Source organism: Micromys minutus (genome assembly GCF_963924665.1).
Source record: "Micromys minutus genome assembly, chromosome: 3".
NCBI lineage: Eukaryota > Metazoa > Chordata > Mammalia > Rodentia > Muridae > Micromys > Micromys minutus.
In genome coordinates, this window is record NC_137972.1 from 63,172,906 (window position 1) to 63,192,009 (window position 19,104).

Below are 19,104 nucleotides of genomic sequence, written 5' to 3' on the forward strand. Positions count from 1 at the left end.
TGTAGAAGATGTTGACTGTAAACTTCTTTATATACTAGCTCATATCCGATGACCATATAAATTAAAAAAATGGTTTACCAAGTTTGATCTTTTTTCAGCCCTACTGTAATTATTGCATGATGTTTCAGGAATTTTCCTAATTCCACTGCCCATCCTTCTTTTTCTCCCCCCCCCCTCTTTCTCTCTCTCTCTTTCTCTCCTTCTCCATTCCTACTCTGTGTCTTTCTCTTTATCTTTATCCGTCTGTGTTTTGTATATGTTTTTGTATGAAATTTATTTGAGTAATGTGGAGATATTATTTTCAGTTTTTCTTCTCCTGACTCTAATGCATTCAATCTCTATAAGATTAAAACTTTTACTAATTAGTAATGTTATATATATATATATATATATATATATATATATATATATATATATATATATATATATATATAAAACATGACGACTCCATGCTGTGTAACATAGGTGTTCATCTTATCTTTGTGATGAATGGTGAACTCTTACTATTGAATAGCTATCATTATCTTGTCTCTGGGAAATACTGACCTTCCCTTATAATATCCATTTTTACCTGTAGTTTTGAGGTCAGGATGGTGTGTTGAGATATATTCATATCTATATTTTCATGGCTATCTGTGGTATCAGTTTGCTAACCTACTAAAACAATTCATGTTGAAATTTCATGGCTACTGGCAACTCATGGCCCTCTCACAATTGATATCCTATTTCAGGCCTCTTTAACTTTTCCATTGTCATTCTAAAGATAGTTCCAAGTCTCTGAACTATAATAAATTTTCATAGATTCATCACTTGGTGTTGTTCATCATTTTTTTTCTTGCTACTTCCATTTTGCCCAGTTGTAAAATAATACAATGTAAACTATTTTTTGCAAAATTAAGATTTTACTCTGAGATTTAGATCTCTACTTAACTGTAGATAAAATTAAAAATATTTATAACAATATTTACAGAGGAATATTCCCCTCTAGAGATTATGATGTCACCAGCCAAGGGGAAGTTTGGTATACTTTCTTCCTGTGTATGTAAAATATTTTAATCAAACCCCAAACATATTTTTAACAAGTCAGATATGGCTTTAAGCCATGAGGACATTAGTTCCTTAATATAGACCAAGATTTATCAATCATTAGTATATTAGGTTATTGAGTTAATCATGAAGTTACATAGATAGTTTATGCTGCCATTAGAATTTTTATTTACATTAATATATCATGGTAGAAAGGAGAAGGCTATAAACACACTGTAATACTGTAAGAAATTCTTGAGGAACTTTCTGTATAGCTTTCGGGAGCCTGTGTAAAGCCTGTCTAAAGCCTGAGAAAAATTGCATGAGAGGCCTCAGTGCTCCTATTTGTTCCATTACTCTTATGTTTATACCAAGAGTTCCAACACAGGAACTTGTTCATTTTCTAAAATTTCAGTCCTTTTTTTTTCTACAATAGTAATTTGTGGAACACAGAACTAATGAGAAAGAAGACTATATGGTCTTACAAAGAAGAAGAAGTGTGATCATAGGTTCTCTCTGAAGCTCTTGAAAACTTTATTCAAGAAAAAATAACTTTACCCCTACTATTGGGACTTAGATATTTCACCCCTGTTTTATTTCTAATTGTAATGTGACTAAAACTTTGACACTCAAAGCATTTGTAAAACACATTGCCAGATGCTAAAAATTCCTAACAGTAATACACAGATACACAATGGGGTGTGCCACTTTGGCTGGTAGATTTTAATGTGTGCCTACTTATGTCTTAATGCCTACACTTTTCTGCAATCAATCCAATGAATGCATTTAATTTGTTAATTAGATTATACTTTTTATCAGGAATGCTAACTCTCTTATCTGTCCCAACATGCACTGGGCATTTAAATTTTTGTTTTAATTTTCCAGGTACTGTGGCATAAAGATGATAGGCATTTCACAATCAGTGATGTGCAGCCACATGAGATAAATTATTGCCCTATCGTTAGGGCAAGATTATTATAGGAATTATTTAAGATTATTAGAAATGAATCAGCACATAATTTTCAGTATATTTCTTCCAAGATAAAGAAAAGGCCCTGAGGTAGTCTTCTACAATCACTCAAACCTGAAGAATCAGGAGAATCAGATGTTTTGAAATTCCGAAGTCCTCTGCGAAGATTGTTCTACTGTGAGTCCCTTGTTCTTTCTCCTCTAAAATACCCTTCCCATAATGACTGGTATATAATATCAAGTATAACTTCATTTCTGTTCTGCACTAATGTTTTCCAATTAAGAATACATTGTCAGCTTCTACACTAGCCAAAGTATTTACCGTTAATAAACCAATGAGAAAATATTTTTAGATTAATGCTCAATTGTGTTCTAACTAAAGTTTACATGACATTCCATGAATATGTCTAGCCTGAGGATTTTGAAGCTATCATCTTTTTTTCTAAATTTGACAGTGTCATATTCTATGTCTTAGATTTTTATTTATTTTTTATTGAACAACTTTATTTTATAAAACAAAGACAAATGTACAAATTTTAAGCATTTTTGCATAAAAATATCTGAAAACATTTTTGTCAGTGCCTGTTTTATGTTTTAAGGGTTTGATAGTATGCATTAAGGTCTTACTAGTTACAAAGAGCATAAAGTACATGTAAAACAGTATGTAACCTGGAATTATTCAAAGTTTACTTGGTGTCTAAAGACTAAGCATAGTTTTTCTTTTCCTTTTTTTTTTTTTCTTTTCTTGAACTTCATATAGTCTGTGAGTTGTTTCTGGGGTGTTCAGAGCTTTCTGGGGTTTGTATCCAATTATCAGTGACTGCATATTATATCTGTTCTTTTGTGACTGGGTTGTCTCACTCAGGATAATATTCTCTAGATGCATCCATTTTATGTTTTCCCAGTCATCTCTAGTTGACAATGTGATTAGCACCATGTAAATGGGAGGTAATGAGCCTTTTGATTGTGTTTTGATAATAGTTGCAAGCTGGGAATGAAAAAATACATATAAATATTTTTATTTTTAAATTTTAACAACTTTATTTTAAAAAACAAAGAAAAATGTGCAAATTTTAAGCATTTTTGCATAGAAGTATATGAATACATTTTTGTCAGTGCCTGTCTTTTTTTTCAAATGTTTGATAATGTGCATTAAGGCCTTACTAGTTACAACAAGAATAAAATACATGAAAACAGGATGTAACCTGTAATTAGTCAAAGTTTTCTTTGTGTGTAAGGATTGAGCATAATGGCTTTTTCGTTTTTTTTTTTTTTTTTCTTGAACTTCACACAGTCTGTGAGTTGTTTGTGGGGTGCTTAGAACTTTCTGGGGTTAGTATCCCGTTGAAGTTCCTACCTCATTGGGGTTGCGTTCTATGTGAGTGTTATGTAATCTATGTTAATTGTTTGATCTCATGTCTATATATTAAAATATAGAAAAATATATGGATTATGAATGAACAATTTTCTTTGAAACCTGGGTAGTCAAATGCAAGAAAGATATTCAGATCCTGTGTAAAATATACTGTTGACAAAATTTTTAAAGAACAGTAAGTTCTGTTTGTTTGCCCTACACTTCATGAAGTGATACAAGTTTTATTGTCAAGGAAATAACTTTTGTCCCCTAGAAAGAACTCCCAGATTCTAATCTTAGGGAGTTGGAGTTGTGATGAGACCCAATTGTGCCCCTTTAGGGAAAGACAAAATGTGGCAGTTATTTTTTACCATAATTATAATTGTTTCATTTGGAATTCTTCAAATAATTTAACAAAGGACTATACTACAATTCAGATGTATGCTATTTTTAAATTGGACATCTTTATTTTAAAAAACAAAGATAAATGCACAGATTTTAAAAGCATTTTTGCATACAAGTATATGAATATATTTTTGTCAGTTCTTGATTTATTTTACAAGTTTTAATGGTAAGCCTTATAATCTTACTTGTTACAATAAGCATAAAGTACATGGAAAACAAGATGAAACCTGGAAATTGTCAAAGTATTCTTGGTGTGTAAAGATTAAGAATAATGTTATTAAAGCCTCTGGAAAATCTGCCCTATCAATACAGGAACCTCATTGGGACTCATCTCAAATATTGTGTTGTTAACCTGAGTAATATAAATTCTGGAACTTTGGACCTCTACACTATCCTAGTAACATGTTTTAACACTTCATTGATGTAGTACATACTGGCATAGGCCAACTCTAAACACTGAATTTGAGCTTGTGGGGTTTCTGAGCTCTTCAGCCTGCCACCTTATCTAATATAGGCTATCCAATGCTTTTGTATCCAAGAAGAACAGAGATCAATAAGGTCTCTTCATGAATGAGGGCTAGCTTACTTATATACATACCATCAGAGACCTCATGATTATGTGACCATATAACTATGCATAAGGCTTGCTTTATATTTTCCCCTCAAATGTCCCTTTTATACTAAACATGCTGAACAGTGTGATTTTTCAGGGGTACACCTTGGCATGGCGCCTGCCAGGTACCTCCTTAACTTATTTTATTTAATAACATTAAGTAGTGCATGAATCACTTATGAATGCAGAGGTATAATGACTACCTAAGTTAATATTCCAGTCCCCTCCATGGAAAACTTGATTTTCTTGGGGGCAAAGGTCTTAAGTCTTTAGATCCCAGACCAGACAGTTCCTAAAGTCTTTTTTCTGTGGGGAAGAAAATCAGAGGAACATTTTATCTTGTCTATGCAATGCCAGGAAGTCAACTCTGCAGTGTTCAATTTGCCAACAATTTGGGCCACACCCTTATAGTAATGTAAAGGTAATGTAAAGGGCAGCTTTTCCTATAATGTCCAGCTTTGCTATATTTCATGCAATCTCAGTGTGAGGTATTTTTATGGCCTGTTATTTTTACCCTTGCCATTAACCTTAGGACACTGCCACAAGTTGGGACCTTTGACAAATATTGAAAGCTTGTCTATCAATTTTTTGCTGTTTTCTTCTTCTATTCAACACCCCAAATGCCATATTCAACAGATCTCTCTGGGAAATTTGTATTTCATCAACTAGGTTTGTTGTATTTATTATTTTACTTTATTATTATTATTTTTAATATCAGAAGCTGACTGGGAGTGGTACTGAGAGTTGATAATAAGCATGCCCTCAAAATCTTGTATTTAGTATGGTTTACTGAAGAAAATTTCTAGAAATAAGACAAGAAATTCTGCATGATATTTGTCTGGATTCTGGGTGTCCTCCTTCAATTTATGAAAAAAATTGCCTTATGTTAGACATTTTTTAGTCTAGGCAATGGGCAAATCACATTTTTCCCAAGTTTCCCTGCCAGTGGACTAATTTTCTGCATTTACCTGATAGTTTGAGTGGCAGGGGCAACCAAGCAATCATGTCTGTTCCCACCAGATCAGAATTATAACTGTAGTGAACATAATCTGTTTAGAGTTTCTGAGATACCCAGATATTTTCTTTCTCTGAGTGGTGAGAGTAGACAAGAGAATTCATAGAGGTTATGCCAGGGGAAGTAGAAGTATGAGTAAGACACCATGAATTCTTTGTTGAAGGCAGATGGTGTATTAGAACAAGGACAAACACAAGGGATCTTTCTTTTAGGCAGTCCTCAGCCAAAACAAAGGAGTATTCAGGGAGGTCACCAGGACCTGACACTTTTCTGAGAGGGTAGTGAATATCTGTCTGGAAGTAGATACGAGATGTGGAAAATGTTGAGTAGAAAGCTGTTGAAGTTGAGTTAGGATAGATTTGGGAGGTCCAGCTGAGAGAACATAGATTGAGGCAGAACGAAATCCTTTAATAATCATATACACTATTTAGGAGATTAAAAATATGGTAAAAACAAGCTCATGTTCTTCTCAGTATCAAGAAGGGTTTGAGCTGTTACCGAGAGATGTCTCCTTCTCACCAGGCTACACCTGAGACTCCTTGCTCAAACTTTCAAGACCCACCCCTCCTCCTGTTCTAGGTGCAGAGTGTTTCAGTACATTACCCAATATTATAGCTTGACAATCCAAAATGTATGTATGGTCTTTACTAATATTTTAATTCCTGATGAATGCCACCAAGTTTAGAACAGGCAAGAATGCATGTAGATGAGAGTTATCAAACTTATGGAACATGTCCAACAGCATTTGAGGCGGTACCTGAACGAGATCACCAATAGGATTATAATTCCACAAGTGGTATCTTAAACAGAGATAGATTCATAACCTGCCTCCTGGCTGGTCTCCATAGGGCAGCCTTCAAACTATTAAATTTTGAAAACCCCAGGAGATGATCCAGATAAAACAGAAAACTGAATTTCAAAATGTCTCACAAAGCTTTTCTTATAATGCTTTAATCTGGACCCTGAAATTCCAGAAGGTAAGCAACTTCTGATAACCTACTTTTCTTCCCAGAGTTGCCCTCACATAAAAGACAAATTTAGAAAACTAGAGGGGGGGGGGCTAATTCCACAAGAATCAGTCTTGGTGCTGACTTTCAAAGTTTACCTTGAAAAAGATGAGAAGGCTCACAGACAAAAATAGTATATGTTCTCAATGGCCATCTGGTCATCCTCAGCTACTGCCCCAGACTTCTGGTCTTCTAAGTCTAAGAGACAACCAGGATCCTGCAACAAATGTGGTCAACAAGGTAATTAGTTGAGGGCTTGCATTAAATTTAACAAGGCAAAGGGGCCATGTTCTAGGTGCTATCAGTAGGGCCACTGGACTGCCAATTGCCCTCATGTTACACAGAACAGAGAAGTGTCACTCCAGTATAACTCTCTAGCTGATCTCATAGGTTTAGCTTTGGGTGATTGAAGTGGCCTGAGCTCCCTTGACCTGACCATTGCCATCACAAACAGGGTGCCCTGGTTAGTCATCTTAGTATATAATTGTCCCATCATCTTCTTATTGGACAGTGGAGCAACTTATTCAGTCCTGCCAAAGTTTAGAAACGTATTTCTCACTCCTGTTTTCCTATTGTCTCAGTAGGAGGACAGCCTGACCATCCTAAACAGGCCACCACACTTAGACCCTACTTTAGTATACTTCTCATCTGTCCCTTTTAGTTACTGCCAGCAATCTCTGTCTGTTTATTGGAAAGGGATTTTACTAAGTTCTCTCCCTAAGCGATCTCTTCTCATTTCACCCTTTGAATTTATATCTTATACTAACTCCTGGTCTTTCACATTAATACTGCAAATACCATACCATTTTCTCAACCCTTTTTTTTTTTTTTTTTTTTTTGGTCAAATTCAATCTCTCCTATGGAACTGTGATGAGCAACTTCTATCTCAGCCATATAGTGTGCCTTGTCCACTCCCTGCCAACATTAGTGAACAAGTTCTTCTATACACTCTAGACTATCAGCCTTCACACCTGTATCTCCTCAAACCAGAGCCATTTTCTTATAATTTATTTGACACCTAGAACTGCTCTAGTCGATTGTCTCTATCATTGGGTTCACCTGTCCTACATAAAACATTCCATTTCTTCGCTCATTGACCTTAACAGGACTATGCTCTGTTAAGTTCCATGAGACACTGTGACAAACAACTGTGTCCTCATTACAAGAAAATCAGACTCCCCTCTGCAAGCTGAGCTGAACAACACTGGATAAAACATGAGCTTCTTATTTTACGTCTGCTGTTTGTTTCTATTAAGGTTAACCCATACAACTGAATATTTGAAGTTCAAGGAAGCCCACAGATAACAACTGTCCTTCCCAATAGGATCAGGGAACTGATTCAGTAGCCAGGTGCCAGAAAACAATCCAAATTTATGGCATCCCTGTATTGGTTGTCTTATCTAAATATTATAATATCTTTACTTGCTTTCTCTTTGTCCACACAAAAATGATTGTACAGATATGAGTTGTGTGTATGTCAATATTGATCTTGCCAGGTACATAATGAAACATTTTTTTTCTATCAACAAAGCAAGACACTCTTTTTCTACATGCAATCTATTTAATCCCAGGTGGGATATAAGAGTTACTGGGGATCTCTATTGTAAAAATCAAGAGAGGCCCAAGTAAATACTATCCACATTCAGATAAATTATGTATCAATTGCCAAACTTTTATATGTCAGAAAATTAGGAGAAATAATAAATACTTCTCCAATGTCTCCTCTGCTTATTAATGATACTAACATGTCATTCTGATTTTTGCTTCAAATCTTAACCTCAGAATACCACCTCCTTAATGCCAGCCAACCTGGACACTTTAAAGATTCCTGGCTATGTGTACCTCCTCGAAGGGACTGACCTTTACATGCCAATTGCTGCCTCTCCTGTGATACTGCCCAGGAACCTTAAGTCACCTTTTGTCGGCTGCCCTGACTATGATGTCGCCATGTTTTCATACCTTTTACCTATCCGCCCCTTTTTGGCATGTTTTAAGATATTGGTGATATATTCTGTGGAAATGCTAGTCTACCTAGTTTGTAATAGAAGTAAAACCCTTGATACCTCATTTCTGCCACAATGCCCTGCAGTCAAAAACACATCAATCCTTTGTGGCACTCAGGCATATCATTGTCTCTCTGCTAGTTAGTCAGGACTTTGCACATTGGACTCCTATTTTTCTGAACTGGGAGTAATCCAGGGAAATGAGCCTCTCCCAGCTCCAGTTGTAGATATGATGGCAGCAGAAACATAAAAGATTTTTCAGATCATGCCACTCCTGGTTGTGATGGGAACAGCCATTGGAGTTGGCACTGGAATTGCATGGACAACTACTTCTATAACCCAATATTATGAGTTCATTTAAAAGCTTAAAAACAGGTTTCAAAAAATGTCTTCAGCCATGCTTCTTATACAGAAACAGATCAATTCTTTGGCAGCTGTGGTGTTTCCGATCTGACAGGTGCTGGACACACTGACAGCTAAAGAAAGTGTTCTTTGTTTTTTTTTTTCCTCTTCAGTCAATCCAAAATACCGAGAAACATAATCCCATTGCTAAAATCAGACCTACATAATTTCAAGAAATGTGAGGCCTCTTTTTCAAAAGTTTCTCATATTTGGAAACCCTCTATGGATGTGTGCATTTCCTTTCCTAATGCCATTTGAAGTCATCTTCCTGGTGTTACTATTTGCACCCTGCCTCATTATTCTTGTTTCTACATTCCTTCAAGGACAGAAACAAAAAAAATCTATAAAACTAATAATCAGTTCCTGTTACATAATTATTATGGAGGAGCCTGACAAGAATATTTACCTATTAGACACTTATAATGAAAGTCAACTTTCCAGATAATTGAAAATGACCCAAGAGAGTAGTCTATGAGACATGGAGTTTCAATTTCTTTCACCATTGGTTTACCCCCCCCACACTTTTTCTCCTATTTATGATGGAAAAGGGGATGTTCAATGTAACCAGTAATCACTTTTGCCTTAAGTAGCACTGTTGCCCTCAGGTGACAGGAATCTTCATATGTCTTGCCATGGCAATGGTCATACATTCCCAGTATACACTTGTACAGCAACCACATTTACCTGTGAGCAGTTACATCACATTTTAATTAAATGCAGATCCTCCTGTCATCATCCCTACTTTTCTCCTCTTTCCCTCTTACCCTTCTTGTCTCTGTAATTCCCAGTGGAATATTTCAATATGGGTCTATATTGGTCTGGGATGGTTTGTATGGATGCATGTTTCGATTCTCTGACGACAGTTACAACAAGATTTAAATCAAGAGTATCCAACAAGCAGACTGATATAATTGTCAGAGAAAAGCATTTAAAAACACGATGAAGATCCATTCCTTATTTTTTGTGAAAGGAGACTAGTAGGACATAGGTGCTCCATGGCATAGCTCTGTGGCTTATGTACTAATAGTAGACAAAGCATGAAGTTCCACTCCAGATTTACACTTATCTACTGAATGTATATTTGGATCAAAGAAAAGTTTAAAAAAAAGAGCTAGACAGGTAGACTTGGAGGGCCATTTTAGAAAAAGGGATACATCTTTCAGCACATGTAGTAGAGGTTTCTAAGTATATAGAGAAACCCAGACACACAGGGCAGGTTTCAGGATCTAGAGAGACACCGAAAAATTGAGAAGAGTTGGGTTGTTAGAGACATTTGGAGAGGAACATGTAGACTCTAGATTTGGAATCTGGACTTTGGATCCAAATATGTTGTGTTGGAGAAGGCTCCATAGTCAAGCAGTCTTTACCAATAGGGCAAATTAGATAGATTAGTTTAACTAGGAGAGGATTATCTACCTGATGAGGGGATCATGTGTATCTCTCCTGGATTTTAATAAGCAAAACAATGGAATTCGCAATGTAAAGATAATAAAATAGCAGTTCTGTTAAGAAAGTATGGAAGTTTATTTGAAACTGCTTAGCCTATCTCAAGAAAAATAAGAAAGAAACTGAGAGTATGAGCAATGTGAGAAAATCAGTTATTAGGGAAAAACTTGAAAAAAAGTGACTAAAGTCTTTGAAGTGTGCAAGTGATACATGTAAATAATGAGTGAAGGAGCTAAAATGCTATCAAATACCTTAACAACCTAGTATACAAAACAGTTGATGGTTAAGAATGAGCCTCAATTCCTTTATTTCCCATAAATTAGGAGTCTTCTTCTTCTTCTTCTTTCTTCTTCTTCTTCTTCTTCTTCTTCTTCTTCTTCTTCTTCTTCTTCTTCTTCTTCTTCTTCTTCTTCTTCTTCTTCTTCTTCCTACTCCTACTCCTCCTCCTCCTCCTCCTCCTCCTCTTCTTCTTCTTCTTCTTTTTCTTCTTTCTTCTTCTTCTTCTTCTTCTTTCTCCTCCTTTTCTTCCTTCTCATTATTATTATTATTATTATTATTATTAGTAGTAGTAGTAGTAGTAGTAGTAGTAGTAGTAGTAGTAGTATTTTCTTCCTTCATGTATCATAAATTCAGCTATCATGACCATGGACCTGGTTTGGCTAAACCAGACCTATAACCCAAGAGTCAGCTGCACTCTGCAGCTTTACCTAGTCAAGCCTCAGGGCACACTCCCTGAAATGCCATAGCCCATGATAGGCATGGCCAGCTCTCACACCTGCATGGATCTTAAGTCACCTTGCCTTACTTACAATAAGCCAGGGAAATGAAAATAGGACCATACCTCCTTGTCACAGACACTCGACAGCATAATGTGCAAGGTCATTACTTTAACAATTATGCCCCCACAGTGCCTTTACTAACAGTCCAGCTATTCTGTGATGTCCTAGGAAGGTAGAGGGCCAAATGCAAGTCCTGCTGTGGCTGAGAAGTGGGGACCACTTTCAAAAGCACCATTCAGTAGGATTCAGTCAGGGTAAGGGTCAGTTTGCCTACCACCTAGACAACTACTTGGTTTCTACTGCTGCCCAGTCCACCAAAAACCCCATGGTTTCAAATAGTAGGATGAACCGCAGTCAATGACACTAACCCCTGCCTATATATAGCCAAAGACTTGAGCCCGGTTCTAAGCAACAGCTTGGACTGGTTTGTCACCCTGGTTTGAGGGAGAGGAGCTGGCTACTCAAACACACTCTTCCTCTCCACCCTGACATATAGAGGCCCATATCACATTATAATGCTTAAACTGTTCCAAGTTTCTTTCTCCCCCTTAGGTACTCCAAACATTTGCACAGTATAATGGTTCCCATTCCAGTAAGGCACACGCCTAGCAGGCCTCTGGGTGACCTCTTCTCTCTCCTGAGTGTGGAAGCTGGTGAATCTGGGGAAACATTCTGATTCTTGTACTGATTTGGATTGTGGCAAGTGGGGTATTCCATGTCTTTTTCCCACCCACACAGTGTTGTGCAGCTACACGGGGCTGCTCTCTGTGCATATTTGCCTACGTGTAAAGAAAGCCAAAGCAATATTCAGGTCTCAATGAGACTATATTCAATAATGAGTAAGAACTCTTTCTGAGAAAGCATAAAGACTCAGTATGTAGTTTTCATAAGACATGTACAAGGACAATTGATGCTGCACATGCATGTAATCAGTGTTTTTGGCAAAGAGATGAAATTGGACTCACTAGAGCTTGTTTGGAGCCACAAGCTACAGCTTCAGTGTAATAGTCAAGGGGTGAGAGGAAGTAGAGTAGGGCACTAGTTATCCTCCCTAGTCCTAGAATGTATGTATTTGCACACGCTTATGGATACAAAAAGATAAATAAATTCAAATGGTATCTTATTTTTGGATATAACATATTTTTGGGTACTAAGTTGTATACTTTTCTAAGGTGATATTTTGAGTACACAGATTACTTTGGAATATGTATTAAAAGAATAATTGACAAAAATGATAAAAATAAAAATATGGGAAATTGTATTTATTGACAAAGAATTGTATGAAAATCCCACAATTTTAAACATAAATGTGGAGAAACACTTTAGTTGCTACTGCATATAACAAATTTATAGGCGGTGCTTCTTTACTTGAACACATTGCTCTGCTTGCACAAGATTTTACTAACTGATTTAGACTACCTGTGATTTTTGCTGTACAGGAATGTCATTTAATCCTATAATAATTCTGTTTCTCTGCTTTAAACAGTAAGGCCATCATTGAAATAGTTGGCATAGTCTCATATTAAACTTCTACTTTGAAATCTACAAAATTCCTAAGTACTTCTGAATTTGAGTGTTTATTTCCTACAGTATAGTTAGTGATTCATACTGGGGTTTTTGGTGCTTTTTCCCAAGAGTAAAATTCCTAGATTTACTTTTCCATGTAAGGTCTATAAATAAACCAAATTCCTCAGCTCTAAAAATGTTTTCTTAACGCCTGTAAGGCAACTAACTAATGTGATAACAGCCTTTACTGATTTAGACTTGTGTAGAGACTTGGTAGAACCAAAATGAAAGGGAGGTAAATTATTTTTAGCATTGGTTTTCACATTCCACAAGTCCTGGACTGATTCTGCTTTTACCATTTGTTTATATTTAATATTTAAGAAAAAGACTATCTTAAGCATTCCTAAAAAATTTGCCAAGTTTCAGTTGTGCATCATTTCACATAAGCTCCCATAAATTCTACTGCAAATTCTATCTGTTTTACCCTTTGTAATATAATGTTTTATGATATATTCTTCAGGAACACATTCAAGTCTCTAAATTAGTCTTCTAATCTGAAGAATATTCAGAGATTATCATCATGATCCTAAATAAACAAACAAATATATAAAAAACCTAACTTGAAACAGAGCATGGGAAAAAAAGTGAGGCAAAAACCTGAACCACTATCTCATAGTTAAGTGCAGCACTGATGAATTTGGTGAATTATATGGAAATACATCATCATTCAGAGCATGGTTAAAATTATTAAGTCTAATGAGACCTTAACTTTACATATAAGCCGGGTATACTAGAACAGGTGTATATTTAATCTGTTAGCAACAAATTTTCTTCCACTTAATGATTTTGGATAAAATGGCATGAATATGATGCATTTATTAAATTGGGTATGTAATTGAAAGTCAAACTCTATGATATTGATAAAGTTAGAAAATGAAATGACCTCCCCCTACTTATTCAAATTAGTACTGTAAGACATGGCCAGAGCAATTAGACAGCAAAAGGAAATCAAAGGGATACAAATTTGAAAAGAAGAGTAAAAATGTCACTATTTTCAGAGTATATTTATGTGACCCCAAAAATTCCACCCGAGAACTTTTACAGCTGATAAACGACTTCAGCAAAGTGGCAGGATATAAAATTAACACAAACACACCTTCTGCTACCCAAAGGACAAACATGCTGAGAAAGAAATTACCCATTTGAAAGCACAATAATCACAACAATATGAAATTCCTTGGTGTGACTCTAACTAAGCAAGTGAAGAACCTGTATTACAAGAACTTCAAATCTCTAAAGAAGGAAATCGAAGAAGATCTCAGAACATGGAAGGATCTATCATGCTCATGGATTGGAAGGGTCAACATTGTAAAAATGGCAGTTTTATCATATCCTCAGTCCTTTTGAGAAAAAAGAAAATAGTATATTGCATCCTCTCAGATTGTGGTATTCCTGGACTTTAAAACATTAATAATCTAAGAGCTAAGAATATACCTTGTGGCAAGTTTTGGGATTCAAAAATTGTTATGTTTAATCTATACACACCAAGCAAACTCTGTTTCCATGTTATGTTCTGTTCTACATGTACTGCATGCTGACAGTAACTAGTATATTTTAATGCATATTATCACACTTATAAAATAATTAAGTACAGACAAAAATATATTCATATGGTTTAGCCAAAATGCATTTAAAAACCTTTACATCTCTCTGTCTCTCTCTCTCTCTCTCTCTCTCTCTCTCTCTCTCTCTCTCTCTCTCTCTCTCTCTCTCTCTCTCTAAAATAAATTTGAAAGTAAAAAAGACAAAAAACCACAAAGAAAAGAAATAAAAGAAAATGATGAGTAAGCCATTACATTCTATTGCCAAGTGCTTCCCACAGAGCACCCCATCATTAAATGTGGCTCCTGCTTCTTGCATGTTCTTCATACAAGTTTTACATCTTTGACAACTACCCTGGAAGCTACTTCTAGATTAATTCATACACTTTTTCTTGTCAAGACTTGAGAAGCATTTATTCTAGTGTGAAAAAATTTGCTTTCAAATGGGTAACTGTAGTGCCTAGATATGTCTCTGCAAGTGTTCCTTAGAAATGATACACTTTTCATAGTAGAGAAAGATTTATGCTTCTCTTTGTTCCTTTATTTGGAAATTCTTTGGTCATGCCAAAGTAATTCTAATTGCAGCTCTGTAACAGTCTATCAGAAGATGATGCCATGTACACTACATAGATTATACAGATTTGTCACAAGGTGAGAATTTTATTTATATTGCTTAGTTTCCCTGATTCTAAAACTCTCAGATGGGTAAGTCTCTCTCATTTCCAAAAAATCAAAAAAACTAGGCTTTTTAGAAATGATTTGTTTCTTAGTTGATATTTTTGGTGCTATTTAGAGCTTCAGTTTCCTATTACTAGATTTGGCTTTGAGACCTGATCTTAAATGTGACTTATATACACATGGAACCTTCCTGATTCCAATTGCCTTATGCCAACTAAACACAAATGAATCATCTGTTCTTATTTCTAGGTCCACTTAGAATTTAAACAAATAAAACAGACAACAGCTTATGGTAACTAGCAGGATTTCAATGCATGCTATCAAACCTATAAAAGAATTAAGTACTGACAAAAAATATTCATATAATGTTATGCCAAAATGCCTTTAAAATCTGAATATATATATATATATATATATATATATATATATATATATATATCCCTCTTTTTTAAAATAAAGTGGTAAGAAATAAAAAAACAGGAACTAAAAATAGAACCAGATGCTCAATTGCACTTCTTTTATTCAATGTACCCAATATGTGAGAGGTCAATGCCACAAATATAAGCCTAGCAACCTTTATTTCACACAATTTGAAATTTATCTCAGCAGTATCACTCAGGTCGATCTCCTTGCCTACAAACAGAAATGTCATTACACAGAGAAGTAGCTCTTTTGCCCTTCCAGTTATTCAACAATATATTTCCGTTGATGTGTAACATCTAATGCATTGGCCAAACATTTGCCAGTAAATCAGAAATGCCAATAAATAACACATGGAAAATGTGCCTGTCCTGTGATATATGGATTTTCCTTGTTAGTTACCTTGATATATGTCCTTCTGCAGTTTCCTCAACAAAAGTGATATATCTCTATGTTCATGAACTGACTATGCCCCAAGCCACTGTTAACACCTAAGAAGAAGGAAAAAGAAGAGTACATAAGAATTTCCTCCAAAAATTCACCTCTATATCTTCAGTTGCCCATAGAATTTTGTATCTCAACGTCTTCATCAATTATCACATCATAATCCTTCTTAGTTTTGTCATGAACTGTCATGTACCAAAAGTGCTACTATTTATACCAAAGTTGAGAGACATAAATAACTACTTAAAACTCCCTCATTAGGTACGAAAGCAATAAAATATGTAAAAATTTTTTGCTCCTAGAAAAAAAAAGAGCCTCATGGACATATTTGCAAACCATAGGGATGGGCTACATATTTGATTGTGATAGTTTTAACTCAAATGATGCATAAGAAACTTTTTCCCAATATACATGAATGATTACACACACACACACACACACACAACACACACACAATATTATACGAAATTGTACACTTCTTTAGGGCAGGTAGGGTGAAGACTCAGGTGAGTATATCTACACTCAGTCTGCTCTTCAGTGTGTGTAAGGAAATAGTAGTTAAGCTAAGCTTGGATGATATTTCATAGTGTGGCACAGCTAAACTCCACAATATGTCAATTGAGCTGCTTAAATAATACTACCATATATGACAGTGATAGCAGAAATCTAAGACAAAAATTAGAATTGTTAGCCATATCTGACAGTCAAATTTGTAAACTCATATTTGAATTTCCTGCTTATCATTTTCCCATGAGATGATGAAGATAAATTTTTATCTGAAGTAGCTGTTTCCTCTTTGATTTTATGATTTACACCATTATATCCACACAAATCATAGAAGCAGTAAATAGAAACTAGTAATATATATATAGCTCAGTATTTCTGTCCAAACTTCAAGACTAATACAAGATGAAGATATTGAGAAATTTGAAAATTTTTATATTATCAAACAGCTTAGGCATATCTTCACTTAGCTATTCATAGTCCATTTACTAAATCCGAATATGGGAAACAAACAACTTAACAAAAAAGAGACTGTCCATATTTTCCATTTTGAGCTGTTTCTAGGGGAGTTTATCCAATTACCACCCATATCAAGGGAATTAGCTCCTGAAGCTTCCCTTGAAGATGCATGCTTACTGCTTGGATTATTCAGGAGAAATCATCTCACAGCTATAGATGATTAAAACACACACACCAACATAATCAGAGAATTTTTTACTCCTCTTTAATTTTTCGAGCTGTAAACTGTCTGAGTTTTCCACATAAATTAGTTATGGTGAACTGTCCTGTCAGCTCAGAGGGGGCCTTTGACAGTTCAGTACAATCATGTCTTTCTCCATTATTGTCAGCCATGTATGTTAACTTCAGTACAAGTCTTCTAAAATCCTGAAGGGGGTTCCCAAGTCCAGTAATGTAGAGAATTCTGATCATCTAAACCAGTCTAAGTTTGTTTTTATGGAAGAAAAATAATACTGGACTTTAGAAAGTACTAAATTACAATCAAAGTTATCATTATCAGCGAGGAACAAAATTCTAAAATTCTACTAAGGAAAATTTTGGATGAATATCTGGAAAATCTACTGGAGTCCTGAATTTTCTTTTTTGTTCCACTTAGAATTGTGAATCATGGTCTTGTCATTATGAAACCTTGAAATATTTTTGAGGAATAATAATCCTGTATGCATTGAATCTTCAACATTGCTTATTTTTCTGCAAATATTCTTCATTCTTTCCTTTATGAAATTGTTCCACCATTCTCTGGAAAAGAAGGAGAACAAAAATAATAAAGAAAATATAATTTGGATATGACAGCAGAAAAATAAAGAGGAGGTTTGAGAAAATGTTTTCTTTCTGGATTGGCAAGCCTATTGCCTTGTGTGACTTGGTGACAACATTCCAGCTTTCAGCAAAGAGTTGTCTGTCTTATGATTTTAATTATTTTAACAATTATTGTTAAACTGATTGGTTATTCACTGCTTGTTTTTCTCTTTGTTAAAAAATGTTGGTGCTACATAATGATCTGGAAAGAGATAGAATAGAAAAAGAACCTGGATCAAAAAGGAAAATTTTGTGAATAAAATCATCAACAAAATGTTTTATCTTGACACAAGAGTCAGAGACAGAGATCTTTTTATTGTATGGTCATGTTAAAATTTAAATTATTAAATTCTATTAATAATATAAGTCTGAGAAATTATATGAGAAGAAAGAATATCTGAAAGAGTTTAGAAAGGCAAGAATCAAAGAACCTGGTTAATCAGTAAAATTCCTGTTGGGTTTACTGCAGAAATTTCAAACAATGAAGGCAGTGACTCTGTCCAGTCTAGAATTTGACACCTTCTCACACACGACGGAGAAATGAATGGAAAGAGCATGTTAGAGAAACATATATAAGAAATAGAAAAGGAAATAAGAATCAACAAGGTTTGATAAAGTAAATAATTCAGCTAATTAAGTTTTTGCCTTGATTGTTATAACCACATCTAAAATATTAATTTCTCCAGATTTCACACTGTAATATGTAACTATAAAGCTCTGATTGTGAGAAGAACAAGGTTTTAACTCCATACTTACCAAAATTTTGTCTAAGTTGGCAGAGCAGTAGGATTATTGAATGTTAAAATATAATCACTTAAAACATTTTACTTGTTCTTTATGCATAACTATGTCTTAGAAATTTTTTGAAAAATAAATAGCCAATGATGTAATATTTATTGTAAAATAAACAAATTCTGTGGCACATCAGAAACATTTCTTTTTTCTCTAAATGCACACACAGTAAAAATATCCTCAATGTCTCAGAGAAAATTCAAGCTGCTGTCCATTACAGTTGAACTCCATGTTACGTGTTGCATCTGTCCTTCTCAAGCTCTGTCCCCTTTTCAATTTTTCTCTAGCATAGAACCTACACAAAATCAAGTGAAATAAACTTTAATCACAGGAGGCCTAGATAAATGTAATTCATTTTACATGGTTTTAAAGTATTTGCAGTGGATGGATGTAGGATAAAGATAGAAATTTTTAGGATCTGCAACACTGTTTCTAGGATGCCTATACACCAGTCATTGAATGTATACTTATGCACATATGAACAGATCTAGTTGTATCTACATTTAAATGATTACCCCCCCTTTCTCCCCACTTCCATAGTCCCAGTACCCATTCCTTGCTTCCATGAAAATGCTACTACTTCCAACCACCCTCTCCCACCTCAACACCTGATATTATTCTACACTGGGTAAATGTGCCTTCACTGGACCAAAGGCCTCTTCTCCCATTAATGCAAAACAGTGATATCCACTGCTGAATATGTGACTGCAGCCATGGGTCTCTCCATTTGTACTCCTTCTTTAGTTTTGACTCGTTAAGGTACCCTAGTTCCTCTTGTCCATGAAGAACGGTGTAGTAGCTCTTGTTTCAACAACATGAAAAC